Below are 21178 nucleotides of genomic sequence, written 5' to 3' on the forward strand. Positions count from 1 at the left end.
GGAAATTTCTAGGCAATAGCCTGTAAACAAGAAAAAGGAGGGAGGGAGGAAGGAATTTCAGCATTTTTGAAGTTAGGAAGCCCTACCCATGGCTTTAGTGGTTGCTTTCTCAAAGCTATGAATGTTTGATTCCACCTTAAGAGAGAATTCTGGGACAGGAAAACGGAAGATGGGTATGATCAGAAGCTTACACTGGGGAATCAAGTACATTGGAGGAAAAGCAGGCTTGCCCTCAGAAATGCAAAAAAATGGGAGCCCACCCACTCCTATCCAGGCCTCCTCTCAAGCCAAAACTGTCACCTACCGAAAGCCTGTGTGTCCTCAAAATGCACACCCATGGTCGATTCCACATCACTAATGGAGGCAAGGTCAGTAGGTGACTCCAGGTGAGTGGGGGACTCCAGGGTCGCAGTGGAGTCCAGGTGAGTGGGGGACTCCAGGTCAGTGGTGGACTCTGGGGTCAAGGTGGATTCCAGATCAGCAGGGGACTCTGGGGTCACGGTAGAATCCAGATCATCAGGGGACTCCGGGGTCGCGGTGGACTCCAGGTCAGCAGGAGACTCTGGGGTTGCAGTGGACTCCAGGTCAATGGGGGACTCTGTGGTGGCAGTGGACTCCAGGGTCACGGTAGAGTCCAAGTCAGCAGGGTACTCGGGGGTGGCAGTGAACTCCAGATCAGTGGGGCACTTTGAGGTCATGGTGGGCTCCAGGTCAGTGATGGACTGCAGGGTGTCAGTAGACTCCAGGTCACTGGGGGATTCAGGGGTTGTGGTGGACTCCAGGTCAGTGAGGGATTCCAGGAAGGCAATGGATTCTGTGATGGCCGACTCTAGTTCAGCGGTCAACTCAAATTCATTAATCAACTCAAGGTTAGTGATCCAGTTTAGGTCACCAATGAATTCTAGAGGAGCCAAAAAAAAAAAAAAAGAAAGAAAGAAAGAAAAAAGAATAGTTTCAGTACTTTCTAGGAAGTCTATTTTCACTATCTCTACAACATTACAAGCTAGATCTCTTTCTGGGGAAAAGCTGGAACATAAAAGGGTATATACTCAATCAAGTATGGTCTCACCCCAAGTTTCTCTTCTGCCAAGTGCTAGAAAGTGCAGAAGACTAACTGCCACCCACGGTGTCCCCTACATATGGTCAGTGCAGAAGGAACATTCCAAGAATATCCCCCCTATAATCCTTCCAAGTCCCTGAAAACAACCACCAAAAACCAAAAGAGAGCAAGGAGCTAGAAGAACGGCTATTTCCAAGAATGTATAAACAATAATAGAATCAACTCTAAAATGGGCTACTTCTATCACGTTTCCATTTAATGGGCGAAGTCAAGGACCTCATTTTTCCGGCCTCCCATAGAATCCATAATCCAGACATTTGGGGGCTTGCTTACCATAGAGCATCATAACCCTATAAGCCTGGTGAGCACACAACCAGGCTCTTCTTGGGCTACGCTGAAAGATATCCAGGCTCTGTGACTGCCTGTGTAACCAGGTGACAGGCACCCTGGCAATGAGGCCAAAATCATTAGCTCTCTAATTTAGTCACTGTGCTTTACCATTCATTTACATGCAGTAGAGAACCCCAACCCCAGCATCTGTTAAAGTGACAGCTACCAGAGGGGGCACCGGGAGGAAGAAGTTGGAGGAAATAATTACTTGAATGCTAATGAATGAACACCCCTCTTCCTGAGAAATCAAACTGAATTCACAAAGAATTATGAAAGCAAGCTTCTGAGGGAAAAGCTTTCCCCCAAAAGCTTTCTTTCTGCCTGGTTCATGCGGACACCTGTCTCGTTCCTTTCTCAGTGGGAATCACAGGTTTCCAGACCCACCGATTTCCATTGCACGGACTGAATTAGCTGCCAAAGACCTTTGTATAAAATGAGGACACAGCCCGGACTTTCCAGCATGCACTATATAGAATAAAGCGTCCTTGGGCCCAAGAGTGAATAGGATCCTGGAAACCTTCAGGAGTTCTCCTGTCAGCCACCCTAAGCCCATCTGGCCCAATCGTAGTACCTTCATAAGGTCAATTCAAGCACCTAACCCAACTCTTAGCCTAGCCACTCCATGTGTCCAAGGCTTCAGAGTTCAGCCAGGCACCCACCCCATCTTAACATCAAGTGGACAGAATTTCCCTTTACAATCTTCACTGCTGGCTTCTCTCTTTCTGCTCCTGCAGAAAGACACACGTACACACACCCCGTAAAAAAAAATTTAGTTCCATTCTCCAAGAGACTTCCCAGTGGTTCACTTACCCTGGCGTAGGACGGGGTAAGCCACAGCAAGGGCGAACCAGGCTGTGAGTACCAAGCTCTTCCCAAGCATCATGCCAGCCGGGAGCACCGGGTCCTGGTGAAAGGAGGAAGGTGGCAAACGCGCGAATGTTCTGGACAGAGTTCCTTCCAGCTTTTATGCAACCCACAGCCCCAGGTCCCTGAGGGCAGCATTTTCAGCAGGTTGTTTAAAGAAAAAAAAAAAAAAAAAAGTAAAAGCAAGCCTCCCCACCCACATAGCTATTAGAATGCCCCTGGAGCAAAGGCGGGAAAGGGAACTGGGGACAGGACAGGCAAGGAGTATGGAAAAACTCTTGATAAGGATTTTAGCAAAACTAGGTTGTCCCTTAACCCTCAGTGCGCGCTAGCTGCTTCCCAGGGAGGCAGGCGAAGAGAGCTAGCTCTACCTGGCTGGAGGTTACAAGTTTGTTGCCCCCGAAAAGCTACTCTCAGAGTGTGGGACTGAGAACCACAGTCAGAGCCTGCCGACTACCCTGAGTCTAAGGGAGAGCCCTGTTGTAGTCTCTCCCCCCCACCTCCCGGCAGGTCTGGTAAAGAGAACTGTCCAAGAGAGTAAGAAATACTACTATTACTACACCATAATAACAGAAATAGCTAAAATCATACGGTTTCCTAGGTGCTACGATCTTATTTGAGTCTCACAGCTACCTACAAGTGTGAGGCGTAGAAGTACTTCTTGGCAGTGAGGACTGGCTCCTGCTACTGACGTCCCCAGTCCTCTAGGGGGCAGTAGTAAGTCGCCATGTGCTCTGAGCGGCAGCCTTGATTGGAGGACTCCAGCCTGGAGCTGTTGATGACTGAAAACAGACGGGAGGGTGGGGCTGGCTCACGTGAGTCCGCCCCGGCGCTCAGTTGACTAGTCACAGCCCTTACCTGGAAAGGAGGTCGTGATAGCAGATGCGCGACGCCCATCCCGGGGTCAGACTCCCGTGAGGTGTGTAGGTCTCCGTCCTTCTCAGAAATCACAGGATTGACAGTACCATTGAGAGAGAACTCTCACTAATAGTAATAATAACAGCTCATACTTATTAAGTGCTTAACTGTGTACTACAGGCATATATTATTTTATCCAATGCCAAACCTAAGGTAATCTTATTATTCTCCTTTTCTAGATAAAGAAACCAGGGCACAGAGAGGTTAGGGAACCGATGAAAGGTCACACAGCAAGAGTTACAGAATCAGGAAGCAAACCTGTGGGCATTCTGTTGCTAGGGCCAATGCTCTCAAACCACCCCTCCACCCTGTACCCCCAACCCAGTAATGACCCTGACCTCTTCATTGCCGGCTTTGTTCTGTGAAGTGTGGCACTCCACAGGCTTCACCTCAAAGGTGGGGAGAACACACGTATACATTAGAGAACATTTTATTCTTCTGCAAACTACCTTTCCTTGGCAAGCCCTGTGCAATGAAGTATAACCCAAACACAACAGTCATGAGCTTGAGAATGAGAAGTTCTCGAAAAACGTATGGCAAGAAGCTTACGGCAAAACCGTAAGACTCAAATGAGACAATAATGCAGTAAGTCATAGGTCAGTGGAAGAAAAGGGAGTTTTATCTACACCAGCTACAATATGAGAATATCTCCTATCCCGGAAAATGGCAAGAATCGACATCCAAATGTGCAAAGTAGGATCTCTTTGGGGCAGAGCTGGACATAAGTCAGGTATGCAATGGGGCACAAACCACCAACTTCTAGAAGCTTTGTTTGACACCTCAACCACTAAAATACAGATACTGCTTTAGATGGTCTTCCAAAGGTCATGGTTCCATTTGTGTGCCTCAGTTTCCCCCAGAGTCAGTGATAGAGCATCTGCCTGGTGACCTCCATATTGAAAATGGGAGCAATCTGGTTTCCCTTCCTGGAGGTGTATCACTCTTTCTCACTACCGAGTATTACTAGGTGATTGACACAAGGGTCCCAGAGAGGAGCCAAGCTGAATAAAACTGTAGTTATAATTATTGGGGTTTTTATTAACATGAGGTTATCATTCTGTTATATATTATTACATTATTTGGCTTTCTGGACTTTACATATACTAGCAAATCTCAAGGCTGGAAGGTGTATTAAATTATATCCAGCTCAACCAGACCTCCAGTGTCTCTTTTTCTAAAATAAGAGTAATATTTTTTCCTTATACACCACACCTATCAAGTGGCCTGACAGCCCTAGGGATGGGGAACTCACTACCTTGAAAAGAGTGGTTTATACTTGGACAGCCATTCCTTGCAATGGCTTAGGATATCTTGCTGTTATTTTAACCAGTTGGCCTCAGTTTTATTTGTGGTCCATATATAAAAAATTGGGCCCTCCTTTTCCCTTCAGATGTCAGAAGCAGCTATCATTGTATTTTCCAATTTCTTCACCATCCTAAAAAAAAAAAAAGTGGATTTTTTGTTTTTCTGTATCTTCCTCCCTCAAATTTTTCAGCACCTAGCACAATATCTGGCACACGGAAGATAAGAAAAATGTTTGTTAGTAAATTAATGACTAGATGACTTGGGGTCATTGGTCTCTGATCTCATTTGTCTATGGTCTTCTAAAAAGGAAATACTAGAATGAATTTATCAAGATTTGACCTAATTAGAGTGGAGGTGGGGGAGGGGGAAGGGGCAGGAGAGGGAAACTATCACTCTCTATTCTGGAAAATACATGATATTTGTCTCATTGTATTAAATTGATTTGTACCTTAAATGCTAAATTAAATGATGAAAGGTGGACCCAGGAAGAATACGGGAAATGTCCTGACAGTGTTAAAGGATCTCAAAATCCTTTGCATTTGTTTTCCCCCCCAGAGTGAGATCAGTTTCAGGCAGGCAGTTTGAGCTAGGAATGATAGCCAATGGATCTGTCTCTGTCTCTCCCTAATTCCCACTCTTAGCAGACACAGGTCCTGGAGCTCCTGTGAGTCTTTGGCCCAGGGTAAGGTGCTTCATTCATTCCACCTGCCAATAGTCACTGTTCCCTTAACGAGCAGTTTCCAGAGACTGAGACTCAAATTTCTCCTCTGGAGAACAGGGAGCCCCGAATGGGCCATCTAACCTCACAGATCAGATCTGGATAAAGACTAGCCCAGTCTTCCAGGGTCAGACCAAGCCTTTTTCTGACATCTGTTCAAGGACCCAGCAATTACCCTAAGTATCCAGAACAACTCAAAAAGAAACCCCAAATTGACTCCTTTTTTGGAGTCATAACCGTGGAGAATGTCAACATATATTATAAAGGCAGTTTAGAATGAGATACTAAGAACTCTAAAGCAGTGCCAGGAATTCAAAACAAGGCCTCTTTATTCAAGATGTGTTTACAGAGCCACTGGGAATTACGGTGACTAAAATCAGAGGCACTAGGCAAAGAGGCCAAAATCAGACTCCGGGAGCTGGCAGCCCCAGGCATCAGTCCTGGCTCCACAACCATGGGCAAGTTGCCTAACTCACAGTGTTTTACTTTTCTCTTTTACAAAATGGAGATAAAAGTGGTTTACTTCACGGCACTTGGGTGGCTCAGTCGGTGAAGTGTCTGCCTTCAGCTTAGCTCATAATCCCAGTGTCCTGGGATCGAGCTTCTCGTGGGGCCCCCTTCTCAGTGGGGAGTCTCCTTCTCTCTCTCACTGCTCGTTCTTTCTCAGATAGATAAATAAATAAAAATCTAAAAAAAGTGATTTTATTTCACCAGATTTTGTAAGGACTAAATTAATATATTCATGTTAAAATGCCTAGAGTAGGGGCACCTGGGTGGCTCAGTGGGTTAAAGCCTCTGCCTTCAGCTCAGGACGTGGTCTCAGGGTCCTGGGATACAGCCCCTCAAAGGTCTCTCTGCTCCGCTGGGAGCCTGCTTCCCCCTCTTTCTCTGCCTGACTCTCTGCCTACTTGTGATCTCTCTCTTTATCAAATAAATAAATAAAATCTTAAAAAAAAAAAATAAAATGCCTAGGGCACCTGGGTGGCTCAGTGGGTTAAAGCCTCTGCCTTCGGCTCAGGTTATGGTCCGAGGGTTCTGGGATCGAGCCCAACATCGGGCTCTCTGCTCAGCAGGGAGCCTGCTTCCTCCTCTCTCTCTGCCTGCATCTCTGCCTACTTGTGATCTCTGTCTGTCAAATAAATAAAAATCTTTAAAAAAATAAATAAATAATATAAAATAAAATGCCTAGAATAAAGAAAGTACATAATAAAAATTTGCTATTATTATTAGATGCTGAAATGAAAAAGGCCCTGGTCCCCAAGTAGTTGAAAACATTGTTTTCCAGCAGGAGCAGGATGACGCATTGCCCCGGAAAGTTCTCTGGGGAAGATGGAACAAGTTGAAGTAAGAATGAAATTCTTTTGAATTTAATAAACATATCTTTGTTTACCTTTATAGAAGGCAAACGAACAGAAAGGTCTCTAGGCAAAAGGAAGTAATAGTGTATTGGTGGTGACAAAAATGTGCATGAACACCAGTGTTCAAGGCATCATGTCAAGTCAACTGTAATCAATTTGGGAACCTAGAGGAAGAATGTATCAGTAAGATGGCTGGAACCATCTTAATCAACTTTCCATTGTCGACACCTCCAGAGTCTGTGACAGTTGCATGGCATGTTGCCAAATAAATGGTCGTTCATCTGTATTGAATTCTGACATGATGTATTGAATTCATCATCATGTGAGCAGTAGAATCATGGCTAAAAACTGGGGTTGTGGACTCAGATCATCTGGACATGAATTCAAGTTCTTATGAGAACTCAGACTTGCCCATGTTACTGTACCCTTCTGTTTTCCTCATCTGAAAAATGCAGATGATGACAGCAATGGTTTCACAGGGCCTTTTTGAAAATTGAATGAAGGAATCTGTGTAAACTGGTAACTGGAATATAATAGATGATGGGTGATTGGCAGCTGTCATGATTATAGTTTGAAATGGACCTTGAAGAATGAGTTAAAGCTATAAGATTAACTAATCTCATTACAGAGGAGTTGGTGATGGAGAATATAGTGAGTGGCTGAGGGGGAGGCTGGAAGAGGAGGTAGTGAAAGTCTGAAATATCATTTAGGACCAGATCCAAGAGACCTGCAAAAAAAAAAAAAAAAAAAAAAGAACAAAAGAGTTGCATCATTATTCTACCAGCAAAATAAGGTCATTGGGGTTGTTTCATCAAAGATGGTCATGGTAAGACTTAACCAGACAAACCTGTCATAGCAGGTCAGCTATGGCTCTGCAGGAGCAAGGGCTACTGTGGGTTGAGCAGGGTGGTGGCCTTAGGCTTGTAAAGGATACAGATACTAAAGATATTATCAAGATGCAGTTAAAGGGTGGCTGATTGGATGTGGGGAAGGCAGCCCCACTTGAGATAATATATGTTCAGAAGAGTTGGCCTTGTAAGCTTTTAGTTCCTCTAGGACATGAATTTCCAGAGTCCAAACCCTAATGCTAAAAGTCAAAAGAAGGGGACAGAGAGGAGAATACTAATTCCTGGGATTCGGCTGAGAGTCTTGCCTGGTGGTGAATGAACAAGGAAACAAACACACGGCGGTCACACCAAAAATGGATTTCACTGGGTTCGAATGAAGTTTTAAGTCCCATGTTTTCTTTGGTGCTAATATACATCCTCATGGGAAATTTTGAGACTGGATACAATGGTTTTGTCTGTTCAATATTTTGGCTAAGGTCAGACCCTTTTAAGTTATTGGGGTATAGGGGAATTGATAAGAAATAAAACAGTTAAAACACAACCACCTCACACCCATTAGGATGAACACTATCAAAGAAACCAACACAGAAAATAGCAAGTGTTCACAGGACGTGGAGAAATTGGACACACGCACTTATGGGATTGCAAAATGATGCAGCCATTATGGAAAACAGTATAGAGGTTCCTCAAAAAATTAAAAGTAGAACTACCATATAATCTGGCAATCTTACGTCTGGGTATATGTCCCAAAGAATTCAAAGCAAGATCTCAAAGAGATATTTTCACAACCTGGTTCATAGCAGTATTATTCACAATAGTTAAGAGATGGAAGCAACCCAAATGTCCATCAATGAGTGAGTAGATAATGAGGATATGGTATATACATACAGTAAAGTATTATTCAGCCTAAAAAAAAAAAGTCTTGTCACATGCTATGAACAAGGTCACATGGATGAAGCTTGAAGACACTATGCTATATGAAACAAGCTAGTTACAAAAAGACCAATACTGCATGATTCTACTTATATGAGGTATCTAAAGTAGTCAAACTCTTAGGCACAGAAAGTGGAGTGGTGGTTGCAGAGGCTGGAAAGAGGGAGAAATGACAGTTGTTGTTTATTGGGTATAGAATGAAAGTGTCAGATGGTAAAAGTGTTGAGATAAATGACAACACAGGGTTGCAAAAAATATGTTTAATTCCCTATTTACACGTCCATTTTCTTCCACCAAAGTAAGCAGTTTTTAGGAAAAGAGCAAGCGCTGTTCATATTTGTACCCCAGACAGAGATTCCTTGTTGTCTCTGATACCCAATCTCCCCTCCTCTTCTAGATGACAGTTCACTATGAAGACTGCATTTCCCAGAGGACATAAGCAGAAGTAATATGTGCAACTTCTAAGTTTTGTCCTAAAAGGGAAGAGGCATACCTTTCACGTCCACTTTACCCCGCTTTCTGCTGTATGAGATGTGGGTATGGTGGTAAATCATCTTGAACCACCTGGATGAGGGCGACATTGTAGGGATGGCAGAGAAGATACAAGGAAAGGATCCTGCATTCCTCTGAACCTTCTCTCCTGTTAAGGGGTTGACAGCATAGTGTGGGATACAACCTCAGTGTGTCCCAAGTGGCCCAAACTAATTTACACCCCAGCACATTGCATAGCTCCTACAAATTGCTTCATAAAGATGGAAGGAGAGTGGGGCACCTGGGTGGCTCAATGGGTTAAGCCTCTGCCTTCAGCTCAGGTCATGATCTCAGGGTCCTAGGATGGAGCCCCACATCTGCTCAGCGGGGGGGCCTGCTTCCCCCTCTCTCTCTCTACCTAATTGTGATCTCTCTCTGTCAAATAAATAAGTAAAATCTTAAAAAAAAAAGAAAAAGAAAAGAAAAGAAAAAAATTTCCAAGGTATGTGTCAGTAAGGAAACCTTTAGATGATGGCAAGACCATAGAAAGTGAAAGAAACTTTCCTTCAAGTGAGTCATGAACACACCACTTTGGTTCCCCTGCATTTCCATTTCTTTGTACCAAGTCAGTCTTTCTGTGACAACACCCTCCGATTTGGTCTTGCTTCACTTAGTTATTTACTTAGTGAAAGGCTTTGTTAGTAAAAGTCTTGTCTTAAATGAGGCAAGAATTTCCTTCTTTGGTTTGCAGGCTTTTTTTCTGAGATGCATGAGGTTTTCAATGTTTCAGAGAGCTTTCAAATCCAAATTTACCCTACAAATTCTGAGGGATGGCCAGAGGACATATTATTAATGTCATTCTACAAGCAAGTGCACACAGCACATCGCTGCCTCCATAAATAGTTACGTATTGGGCACTAGCCAAAGAAATAGAAATCCAAATTGGTAAGTGACTTGCTAGGTCACAGCTAGTTCATGCAATGCCATGATGAAGATAGAAAGCCAAAGACTTCCACATCTAATCACTCTAGACTGAATGAACTCTAGAACTTCAGTCAACTTATCAGTACTTCCTCTGGAAATACTAAAAGGCATTCTAATCTTCATCCCTTCTGCTTGAAGCCCAGAATGTCTCATGATTGCCATTTTTCTCACCATTACTTATGAAGAAAAACAGAGAAGCACATTTTCTAATTATTTTATACTAGCTCCTGGAACTGGTATAAAATGGACCAGCAGGAAACTCAAGGAAAAGTCTCATTCATTTCCAAGTAACCAAGGTCAATACCATAGGGAAACAAAACCTGCCACCTCAAAATGTGTCTCTTTGGCATTGCATTTTTTTTCAGGTTGATTATTATTTTAAGAAACAAAAGACTCAAAAAGCTTTTCTTTTTGCCTTTCCCCTAACTACCTAAAAATTTTTAGATGGAGGATTTACTCCAGGGAGGGAGTTATCACCACTGATAACTATAGTAAAATATGAATTAGGTGTGGTAGATGAGGAGCAATTTGGCAAAATCTGTGTTAAAATTCCTCTCTCTGTCCCATTGTTTCTGCACTGCCCAACAAACATTTGTTTACTGGAGATTTTTTCATCCTTCTGTGAACTGTCTTTCTTCCGTTGAAGTCACAGACTCCTATCCTCTTCTTTTTAACTGTTTGGTCACATGCCTGACTGCCTGGGGCCTCATATTCTCATAGAGCCTCTGTATGTTCTGTAATTTTATCCTGTTAACTTCATCACGTCAATTTAATTTTTAGACCACCAAAAGAGTCTTGAAAGGATAGGAAAATTTTTCCTCTCCAATCATTCCACTCTTTGCTTCCATGAAAAGCAGCCCATCCATATAACTGTAAATATCTTGTTCATCTTCATTCTTTATGTTTATCTAGAAAGTTCTATGGCAGGCATGTAAGCTTGCACGTTCTCTTGCTTGAGACAGAAAAATATTTCATTGTGTAATCCATAAAAATATATTTTTTTAAAACCACAGCAAGAATCCACGGAAGCTAGTCACAGAAAGGGTTCTGGAAGGAGACACAGATAGGCTTTTTGGCTTCTAGGACCTTGTGATTTTGACTAAGGTGCCTCATCCAGCTGGCCTTGTGTGTGCAGTTAATATCAATGATAAGGACAACTTGTGTTGCCTCTCAGCCACCAATGAGCCTTAGTGTATATTGTTTCCAAATCATAGTCCTCAAAAGCCTGGTCTACCTCTACTTCTTTCCTTAAGAACTTCCCTGATCTTTCTAGTAGCTCTCTTGATACATTACTTCTTAGACTCCTCCTAGTCCTTCTGCTGTCTCCCCTTCTCCATCATCCACAACTATATTTGATGTTGAATGATTTAGATATTACTAACATCACTTCTGCTATTGCTTCATCTGCATGGCAAATACTGAGTGTCTCATTCCACTGGTCACTCCAGGTGTTTTCTTGTGTATGACTTCTATGGTTAAACATTTTACTCTTCTGGGCTAGTTACAGAGCCTGGCCCATGTGTTATATTTCTTTGCCCTTAGCAAGAGTAAATGGTCTTCCCCACCTGTCCTCTGCCCCAATGGGTCTCCAAGATCCTGACTGAGCAGAAGGCAGAACTAAGGACGAGGAGCTACAATCCTTTTGATTCTCTCACTTGCTCTTCCATCCTGCTAGCTAAAATCTCACCCACTGAAATCAATCTCTTTTTCTGTATCCTTAGCCAAGCTCTTCATATAATGGGAGCTGAATAAAATAAATATTCATTGAATAAATAAGCCAATAAATCAAGAAGTTAATTAAGTATTCTCTGTTGTCAATTCAGTGGGCCACTCTAGGACAGCCTTTCCGTGTGATACAGCAATGGGTAGCCCCAAGCAAGAAAACTGTGTGCAACACAAGCCCAAACATGGGGAAGCCACAAAAAGAGCCCAGGAAGTCCAGGAATGAATTCTGTTTTCCATGCAAGAAACTAAAGATGGGTGATAAGGATGAGAATGAAAAAATTCAAACAGCATTTTAAGTGAAACTGGAAAGCTTTTTGCCCTACCTACACTTGTTACTTCTAACTAGTTAAGGAAATATAATGGGGAAATGCAGTGAAATGGTGCACCTGGGAACTCTGTTCGCGACCAAACATCCTAGATGTTTGTTGATGGAAGCTGGAGCCAAGTTGGGTGTGTCTTGCCCTTGAAATTAGCACAGGCCCTATTGTTGGCAGGTAGGATGTCTGTTTAGGCTTCCTAAATGCAATTTGCATGGAAACCAAATGGAAAAACTGGTCCCCCCAGTTTCTGAACTGGGAATCAGTGTTATAAGATGATACCGATAATTCCTTGCATTTAGACAGAACTTGAAGTTTCAGAACAGTTCCCAAGCAATTCCCAAACATAAGCATTATCTTACTTGAGTCTCTCAACAGCCCTCTGGGGTGGGTGTTATTCCAAGTTTACTGAATATCTTTAGGACTTGATACTGCTTCTTTGACTTCAGAAAAATGGGTCAATTCCTGCTTCCTTTTAACTAACAGATACTGAGCTCTTTGTCTCAATAGGTACCACCTTCATGCCCTAAAAAACAAAACCAAAAATAAAACAGGGAGTCAACAGGGAAAGCTCCTACAGTCTTGACAGAGCTAGCTCATCAGGACACTCACTAGTACTTCTCATGATTTCTGCGTGAAACAAAGCAGCCTGCAGTTGTCACAGTGGGGTCCCCATCTGTAAAATCCCAAAGACTCACAGAGTTTTAGAATAGAAATAAACTTAGAGATTATATGGCTCAATACCTTCACTTCAGTGAGAAGGAACGTGAGGTCTAGAAAGGTAAGATGAGAGTGTCTAGGTTCCAATCCCAGCACTGTCCCTAAACTAATTCCTTAACATCTCTACGCCTCAGTTTTTCCAGATGCAACACGGGAATAATAGTATCTACCTCCTATTGTGGTGCAGATTAGGACAGAAGCGGAATACAGAAAGTACTGAGAATTTAGTAATCAGTAGAGTTGATACTATAATCCCACTGTTATCTTCTACCCAGCACAGATAGAAGGGTTGGGGGTTGGGATTAAAATCTGACTATAAAATATGACTCCCCAGTATTCTGTTCCCTACTGGACAGTTTCTACGAGAGGAGTTCTTCTGCTCTCTTTGAAGTGCCACAGGCATGACAAATAAATTCTTATTTTTCACATCTAAATCCATAACCGAAACTGGATTCAGAGAAACCTTGAGGCAGAGGGTGTCTAAGAATATGGTATCAGGAAGACATCTACCATTGCCCTAAAGAATGGCACAATCAGTTCATCTGGAATCTTTCTTAGTCATGGAGTTTCAGGCAGATGAGCTACAGTGTGGGGGAAACGGTAATTTCAGGGATAGGATCAAAGTATACGAGTTCTCCCTCTCATTTTTAGTGGCTGATTGCCCAATGTCCTCTCTGTGAACAGGGATGGGAGGAAGTAAAACAAAATAAAACAAAAATCAGAAAGTCTGATATTTGAGAGTTATTGCAGACAAAAAAAAAATAAATTTACACAGGGTCTAGAGGGGAGGAAGATGGGGAAGAGGCAGAACACAGAGGATCTTTAAGGCAGTGAAAATACACTATATGATACTATAATTGTAGATACATGTCATTACCCATTTATCCAAACCACAGCATGTACAGCACCAAGATGAGCCAAGAGAAAGCCCTAAGGTAAACTGTGGACTCTGGATAATGGCGTAGGCCCATAAATTAACAATTGTCCACTCTGGTGGGGGTTGCAGATAATGGGAGAGGCTACGCATGTGTGGGAGTAGGGGGCCTATAGGAAATCTCAATACCTCTACTTTTTGCTCAAAACTGCTTTGAAAAAAATAAATCTATTTAAATAAAGAAAGAAATTTAACACACTTAAGTATAGAATTGGCTGATTCCTTTCCAAAGCCAGATCCCTGGGATAATACATTTAACGAGATACAGTTATTTCATCTGAAGGGAGACAGAGTATCTAGACCTAGTACTAGAGAGATTCTCATCACAAAAGCCAGTCATGGTGTTCCTGTGGAATAAAGTCATAGAATATTAGACCACAAGAACCTGGAGAAGGTGGTCAGTCCGTCCAAATCCTCTTTGTTGTCCCCACAGCCTAGCCATAAACTTGCAGCTTAGTAGGTTCTCAAAGTCTGATAAAGAACAGGGAGAAACTGAGCCAGAACATTTATGAGATAAGTAAGACTGCATTTGTCCCCTGGGATATTGAGGTTCCATTTGACTCATGGCCCAAGAGAATGAAATCAGATTCTCGAACCTGATGACCACATCCCTCTTTGACAAGTGCCAGTCACCTCCACCTGCCTTAAGAGCATAGCCTTATATTCATCATGCTCACACAGTAATCTTTACCCAGATCCTGGGACTACTAGAATAAGCAGAAGCAGTTCAGATTTTCCAGCTCTCCTCTAGTCAGGAAGAGCCTTTTTTTCCTTCAGGAAAAAAATGAAAGAAAAAACTTGGAAATAATGGAGGTGTTTGGGACAACACTAACACAAACACATTGTGAATCATTTTTATAAAACCATTCTCTTTTTTTTAATTAAATTTATTTATTTTCAGCATAACAGTATTCATTATTTTTGCACCACACCCAGTGCTCCATGCAATCTGTGCCCTCTATAATACCCACCACCTGGTACCCCAACCTCCCACCCCCCCACCACTTCAAACCCCTCAGATTGTTTTTCAGAGTCCATAGTCTCTCATGATTCACCTCCCCTTCCAATTTCCCCCAACTCCCTTCTCCTCTCTAATTCCCCATGTCCTCCATGCTATTTGTTATGCTCCACAAATAAGTGAAACCATATGATAATTGACTCTCTCTGCTTGACTTATTTCACTCAGCATAATCTTTTCCAGTCCCGTCCATGTTGCTACAAAAGTTGGGTATTCATCCTTTCTGATGGAGGCATAATACTCCATAGTGTATATGCACCACATTTTCCTTATCCATTCATCCGTTGAAGGGCATCTTGGTTCTTTCCATAGTTTGGCGACCGTGGCCATTGCTGCTATAAACATTTTCACTACATCTGTATCTTTGGGGTAAAACCATTCTTATGAATTTGTTCTGGCCAAGGCCAAAGTGAATGCCATTATCTATTATTGTTGTTGTTGCTGTTTCTTAATATTGTTGATTTTTCTTCCCCTGTCCAAAGGCTGAAGTCAGAGACTTTAACAAAGGAGTCAGGAACTCACCAACAACCAGAGTAAACTTAGAATTTGGATTTTATCTCAGAGTTTACCACTTACTGTCAACTTAACCTAGTTGCCTCCAGGAGGAAAAAGCATAATAACACTTCCCCTAAAGAATTATTATGATGATCTCCAGAGGGAAAGATGTACGTGGTACTCATTGTTATTAGTATGCAGGGCCCCCAACAGCTCGAGCTTGCAAACAGATTCTCACAGCCTCTCTGACCACCTGTTTAGATGACAGGTATTACGGGAATATTCTCTAACCAAGTTACACCATATTCTTCTTCCAAGACTTTTTCTTTGTAACTCAATGAAAATGACCCTGGAGGGCTCTGTATAACCAGAATCTACAGCTAATACATTACAGATACTCAAAAATCATTTCTTGTATGGGGACACCTGGGTAGCTCAGTCAGTTAAGTATCCAACTCTTGATTTCCCGTCAGGTCATGATCTGACCTGGTTCTGGGATGGAGCCCCACTTCTAACTCCCTGCTCAGCAGGGGAGCCTGCTTCTCCCTCTCCCGCTGCCCCTTCTCCCACTTGTGTTCTCTTTCTCTCTAAAATAAATAAATCATTTAAATTTTTTCTTATACGAATAAAATAATTAATGGGGTGACAAACAGATCACAAAGCTCAGCTAAACCCAGGAGGAGTGAGATGCCAAGATGTCCTTAAAGACCAGGCGAGGGAGAAAGCTAGCCACCAGGAAACTGGGCTGTCTTTGTGGTTTCCTGGGAACCACAGGTGTGGAAGAACATGAAAAATAATTTGTAGCTCCAAATATACTCTGAGAATATATGCATGCTGGCAAAGTCCAATTGGCCATTTAGGTCATGTTTTGGTTTTATTTTTTTTATTTTTTTTTAAAGATTTTATTTATTTATTTATTTGTCAGAGAGAGAGGAGCGAGAGTGAGCACAGAGTGGCAGGTAGAGGCAGAGGGAGAAGCAGGCTCCCTGCCAAGCAAAGAGCCCGATGTGGGTCTCCATCCCAGGACACTGGGATTATGACCTGGGCTGAAGGCAGCTGCTTAACCAACTGAGCCACCCAGGCGTCCCCATGTTTTGGTTTTAAAATTGGTTTTCCTCCATTGAGGAAATAGAGTTAGGGGATAGAGGTCGTGAGGACAAGAGGAAGATTGGCGAGCTGGTGCCATAAATCACCGGAAGGAGAACGAGAGAAAGTGATAAACTAGGTCTCACTTCCAAGACAAGAGGATGAAAAGAAGCACCAAGTTTGGAGAAACTCTGAAAAGTAACAAGACAAAGGAAGTCTTCACTGGGTCCCTGTGTGACCCAGACACGATGAGGACACTACGGCATAGGGAGGTTAAGTAACTTGTCTAAGGGGCACCTGGGTGGCTTAGTCATTGGGTGTCTGCCTTCGGCTTGGGTCACGATCCCAGGGTCCTGGGAACAAGCCCCACCTCAGGCTCCCTGCTCAACGGGAAGCCTGCTTCTCCCTCTCCCACTCCTCTGGCTTGTGTTCCCTCTTGCTGTCTCTCTGTCAAATAAATACATTTAAAAAAAAAAAAAGAAGAAGAAGAAGAAAAGAAACTTGTCTAAGAACGCAGAGCCAGTTAATGAACTTTCTGGACTAGTGAAATATGCCTAACAGCTTCAACAAACGGCTTTGTCAAAAGCTGATTCAAAGCCTGTAAACCAGACCCAAGCCCAGATTTCAACCTTCCAGCACTTTTTCTCTAGCCCAAATTCTTCTACTAACCAGTCTGGAGAGGACTCAAGGATGAGCTTCCAAGGAAGAAAGAGAGCGAAGCAAAACCCGTAGAAACAAGCACAGGACCCTGGTGATAAGAAGCAAGGCAGTGTCCTTGATGGTTCTCCACCCTGTTTCTACAAAAGCAAACAAATGAGTCGGAGCTGGGGAAATGAAAGGATCAGCAGCTCAATTCAGGGTCCTGGGGCAGGAGCCTCCAGGAGCATCACCTTCCTGAGTCGTGCCAAGCCTGCAAGGCCCAAGGCTAAATGCTACAGTCTTCTTATTCACCAAAACTGAAGGAGGCCAACACAGGTATGGACAAACAAGAAAGAAGTTGATGGATGAGAAAAAGACTCCAGTATAAGGAAATTTCAGAGTCAAAGAAGGAGTTCATGTTTCTCTGAAAAGGCAAGCATAACTTAACATGTGTGCCACCTGAAACCAGAAAGCACATTTAATTTTTTTTTAAGATTTAATTATTTGACACAGACAGATCACAAGTAGGCAGAGAGGCTGGGGGGTGGGGAAGCAGGCTCCCTGCTGAGCAGAGAGCCTGATGTGGGGCTCGATCCCAGGACCCTGAGATCATGACCAAAGCCAAAGGCACAGGCTCAACCCACTAGCCACCCAGGTGTCCCAATTTTTTTTTTAATTTATTTATTTGAGAGAGAGCATGAGAGAATGAGAGTAGAGAGTCAGGGGGAGAAGCAGACTCCCCACTGAGCAGGGATCCTGATGCGGGAACTGATCCTGGGATTCCAGGATCATGACCTGAGCCAAGGGCCGTTGCTTAACCAACTGAGCCACCCAGGTGCCCCCAGAAAGTAGGTTTAAGTAGCAAGAGCCTCCCCAGGCCCAGAGCGGGCAACAGAAAGCAGAGACCAGCCCTGAGCCCACAGAGCATTCTGTTTTCTGCCCACGCCCTGGGGCTCCTGGGAGAAACCAGGACCTCATCATGGTGCCCAATGCCTGGGTCCCACCAGACAGCTCCTTTGCTCCTGTGCCTCTGCTCAGGTGGCTCAAATGCCTCCTTAAGTGGTACACCCCACAAGGGGCCCCAGAGAGACTTGCCTTCCTCATTTTGGGTTCTGCCCTACCACACAGCACTCCCACCAGTTAAGGGAATGCAGGCAGTGACAGTGACCCCAGCCTCCCCTCCAGCTACTTCATCCAGCCCCTCAGAGTTTACTCCTCCTCCTGTTGCTTCACCTTGAGCTGAAGCACACCCCAGCAGAGTTCCCAGGCTGCCTTCGGAGGCTCACCATCTCGGGCCTCCCCACCTCGGGTCCCACTGTGCCCCGTCCCATTGCCCAAGTCCTACATATCAATGAAATCCCAACCAAATTCACCATCTGTCCTTCCGAGAGAATTTGCAGTTTTGTATCATGAACACTTAACTTGTCATTTGTTGTCTTCATTGTCATTACCCTTTTCTTTCTAAGACTAAATGCATAATCTTCATCAGGGCAGGGATGCACTGCTACTCCTGTTTGTATCTCCAGAGCCATACATCACACAGTGCTTTTAATAATGAGAAGGAGAAGGAAGAAGAACTTATGCTCCTTCTGATTTCTGGATACATTTCCATACCTGAAATGTACATTTTACAAGTCAGGCACTATCCTCAGCATCAAAGAGGCATGATTATCCTCCTGATCCTCAGTGAGCTCCTGATCAAAAGGGCAGAACAAACATGCAATATGATGGGTTTTAAGAGTAAAATATCTAAGAAGAGGAGGAAAGAAACACAGCTGAGTCAAAAAGATGAAGGGACACATGGCTGGGTTTTCTGGAAACTGGTGCTTAGGTGTGGCTTAAGAGTAAAAAACAAAGATCATATTTTCAAAACAGCAACAGAATCCTTCAATTCCGGACCATTTTCTGTGTTATTCCCTCCTTTCACACAGAGCAACCGCCTCAAGCACAGGCCGGTTGCTCTGTGTGAGGTTAGCTTAAGCAAAACACAATTAAGGAATCGAATCTCCTAGAAACCTACTACAGGTTAAGCAATCTTTTTTTTTTTTTTTTTTTTTTTTTTAAAAATTTTTTGTTTTTTTTTTTTTTTTTTTTTTTTTTTTTTTTTTTTTTAAGAATTTTTTTTTTTTTTTTTTTTTTTTTTTTAAGATTTTTTATTTATTTATTTGACAGAGAGAGGTCACAAGTAGGCAGAGAGGCCGGCAGAGAGAGAGGAGGAAGCAGGCTCCCCGCTGAGCCCGATGTGGGACTCGATCCCAGGACCCTGAGATCATGACCTGAGCCGAAGGCAGCAGCTTAATCCACTGAGCCACCCAGGCGCCCCCAGGTTAAGCAATCTTAACCTATAGAAACGCTGAGGTAAGTATTGTTATTCCCAATTTATGGATGCAGTGAATGGAACAAAATGAAAAGTTCAGCTTCTTGTTTGAGGTCACTCCGTGGGTGAGTGGCTGAACAGGGAACACCACCCCACAGTATCTGACATTTAGGGGCAAACTTTGAACCTCCGTAGCATACCATAGTGTTCCCACTGCCAAAACAAAGGAAACCCATATATGACGAGTCTCATACCAGAAGGAAGACTAAGAAACACACAGTGTTAGAGCTTGAAATGACTTCAGAAATCTTGTCATATGCCCTGATCTTAGAGATCCGGGATGAATGCCCTAAAGCCAGTTGTCAAATGTTTTCCTTCCCTAGCTGACCTTTTCTCACACAGTGTTTTGTTAGCCATTCTAGATCACATCTAGATCACATCTTGACTGAAAGAGCACAGAAAAAAAAAATTCCTAATAGGGTGTGCCTGGCCTTTCGTGCTTAGGAAGCCAGATTTTTATAGAGCGCAGACTCGTGAAGATCTCTGGATGTAACTGTTCTAATCTGATGGGTAGCTCCTCAATTCTTCTAGGCCCCACTGTTTCTAGTTATGCTAAATATGAGGAATAAACACCTTCTGCTGGACAGAAGGCCCAATTCAAATACACCTACTTTTGAGCAGAATGAAGGCAATCAAGTCTCCAGGAGAATCACTGTGACAATACCCAGGACCAAAGTTGTCTGTTCATGTGTACAGTGCACCACCTACCCGGATGAAAGTCTGTCTTTCCATTGGCTCACAGGATGGGCCTTTCTTACGAACTGGTCTGTGGTGTTGCTGGGCCATGTACCTTGGGAGCTGCAAAGAAGGGTAAGACAGTCCTCATGGATGAAGGAGGCTGATAAATGTCAACACAGAGGGCTCAGATCCAAAATAATAGACAACAAGAAGCAGACATCCAAGCAGTTACAGACTAATGCATTCAAGAAGCATTTCTCAGCAAGCATTTGTGGGGTAAGCCAAAGAAGAAGGCTTGGAGATGGTAGAGGAGAAAGCAAAGGGCTCATGAAGGGTAGGGAGAAGTGGTCAGTCAGAGAAGGCCAGGAAAGAACCTTACTAAGGAAGCAATAAAAACAGAAACAATGGTAGGAGGAAATAGAAAAGAACTGGAAGAAACCATATTCCAGAAAGAATGGAAAAATCTCAGAGCATAAGCAACTATGCTAAACTCATACTGGTCCTATCATTCAGAAGGGTCCTGGAATCCACTCCATTTGATAGTATTTCAAATATAGATTGTCACAGGCTCACCAGTAGCTTTCACTGGTAGCACATTCCTTGGCTTAGAAAGACTTTATACCTCTTCTAGTCAAAATAGTAATACCTAATCCATTCGTAGTAATAATTCCTGAGAGTTTGACTCAGTCCAACTCCAACAATCACGGTCATTCCTGAAGCTGGAGCCAGTTGAGTATTACATAAAATACTGTTCATAATTTCTTAGCCCCAACAAATGCTTATTGAGCATATATTATGTGCAAGACTAAAAGGAAAGAGTAGTCTTTCCTCCTACTCCCTCCCACTTTCATTTGAAAGGAAAAATGGAAAGAAGGGAGGAGCATAGGGCACTAGGCCTTGATTCTATAATCTAGTTTAGGAGTCAGGTATGTAATGAGGCAGAGGAGAAAAAAAAAAAGGAAGAAACGATGTTCTGAGAATCCAGAACATGTGACTGAAACCAAGAATTGAGAAACTTGTATTGGAAAAGTTAGCATTTGGTTTGGACTTTGAAGATTGAGAAATTAGAGTTGAAAAGGATTTTCTGAGCCTGAAGCCCTATTTCACCAGGCTACTACAAATGTCAACTACTAGGGAAAGATAAGTTATTAGCCTTTGGGTGGAGGTTGTCCACTGAGGTTCTGGCCCTCTCCTAATTCCTCCAAATGGATTCATTCCACTAAAAAGATAAGGAGACCTTATTCTTCCTCAAGGCCATTAAGACAGACATTCTTGATGTAATAGCCTCATTTATACAGAAAAAAGCTATGTGCTGTTTCTTCTGTCCACCAAGTTGAAAT

This window comes from Mustela nigripes, chromosome 6 (assembly GCF_022355385.1).
Source record: "Mustela nigripes isolate SB6536 chromosome 6, MUSNIG.SB6536, whole genome shotgun sequence".
NCBI classification, from domain to species: domain Eukaryota; kingdom Metazoa; phylum Chordata; class Mammalia; order Carnivora; family Mustelidae; genus Mustela; species Mustela nigripes.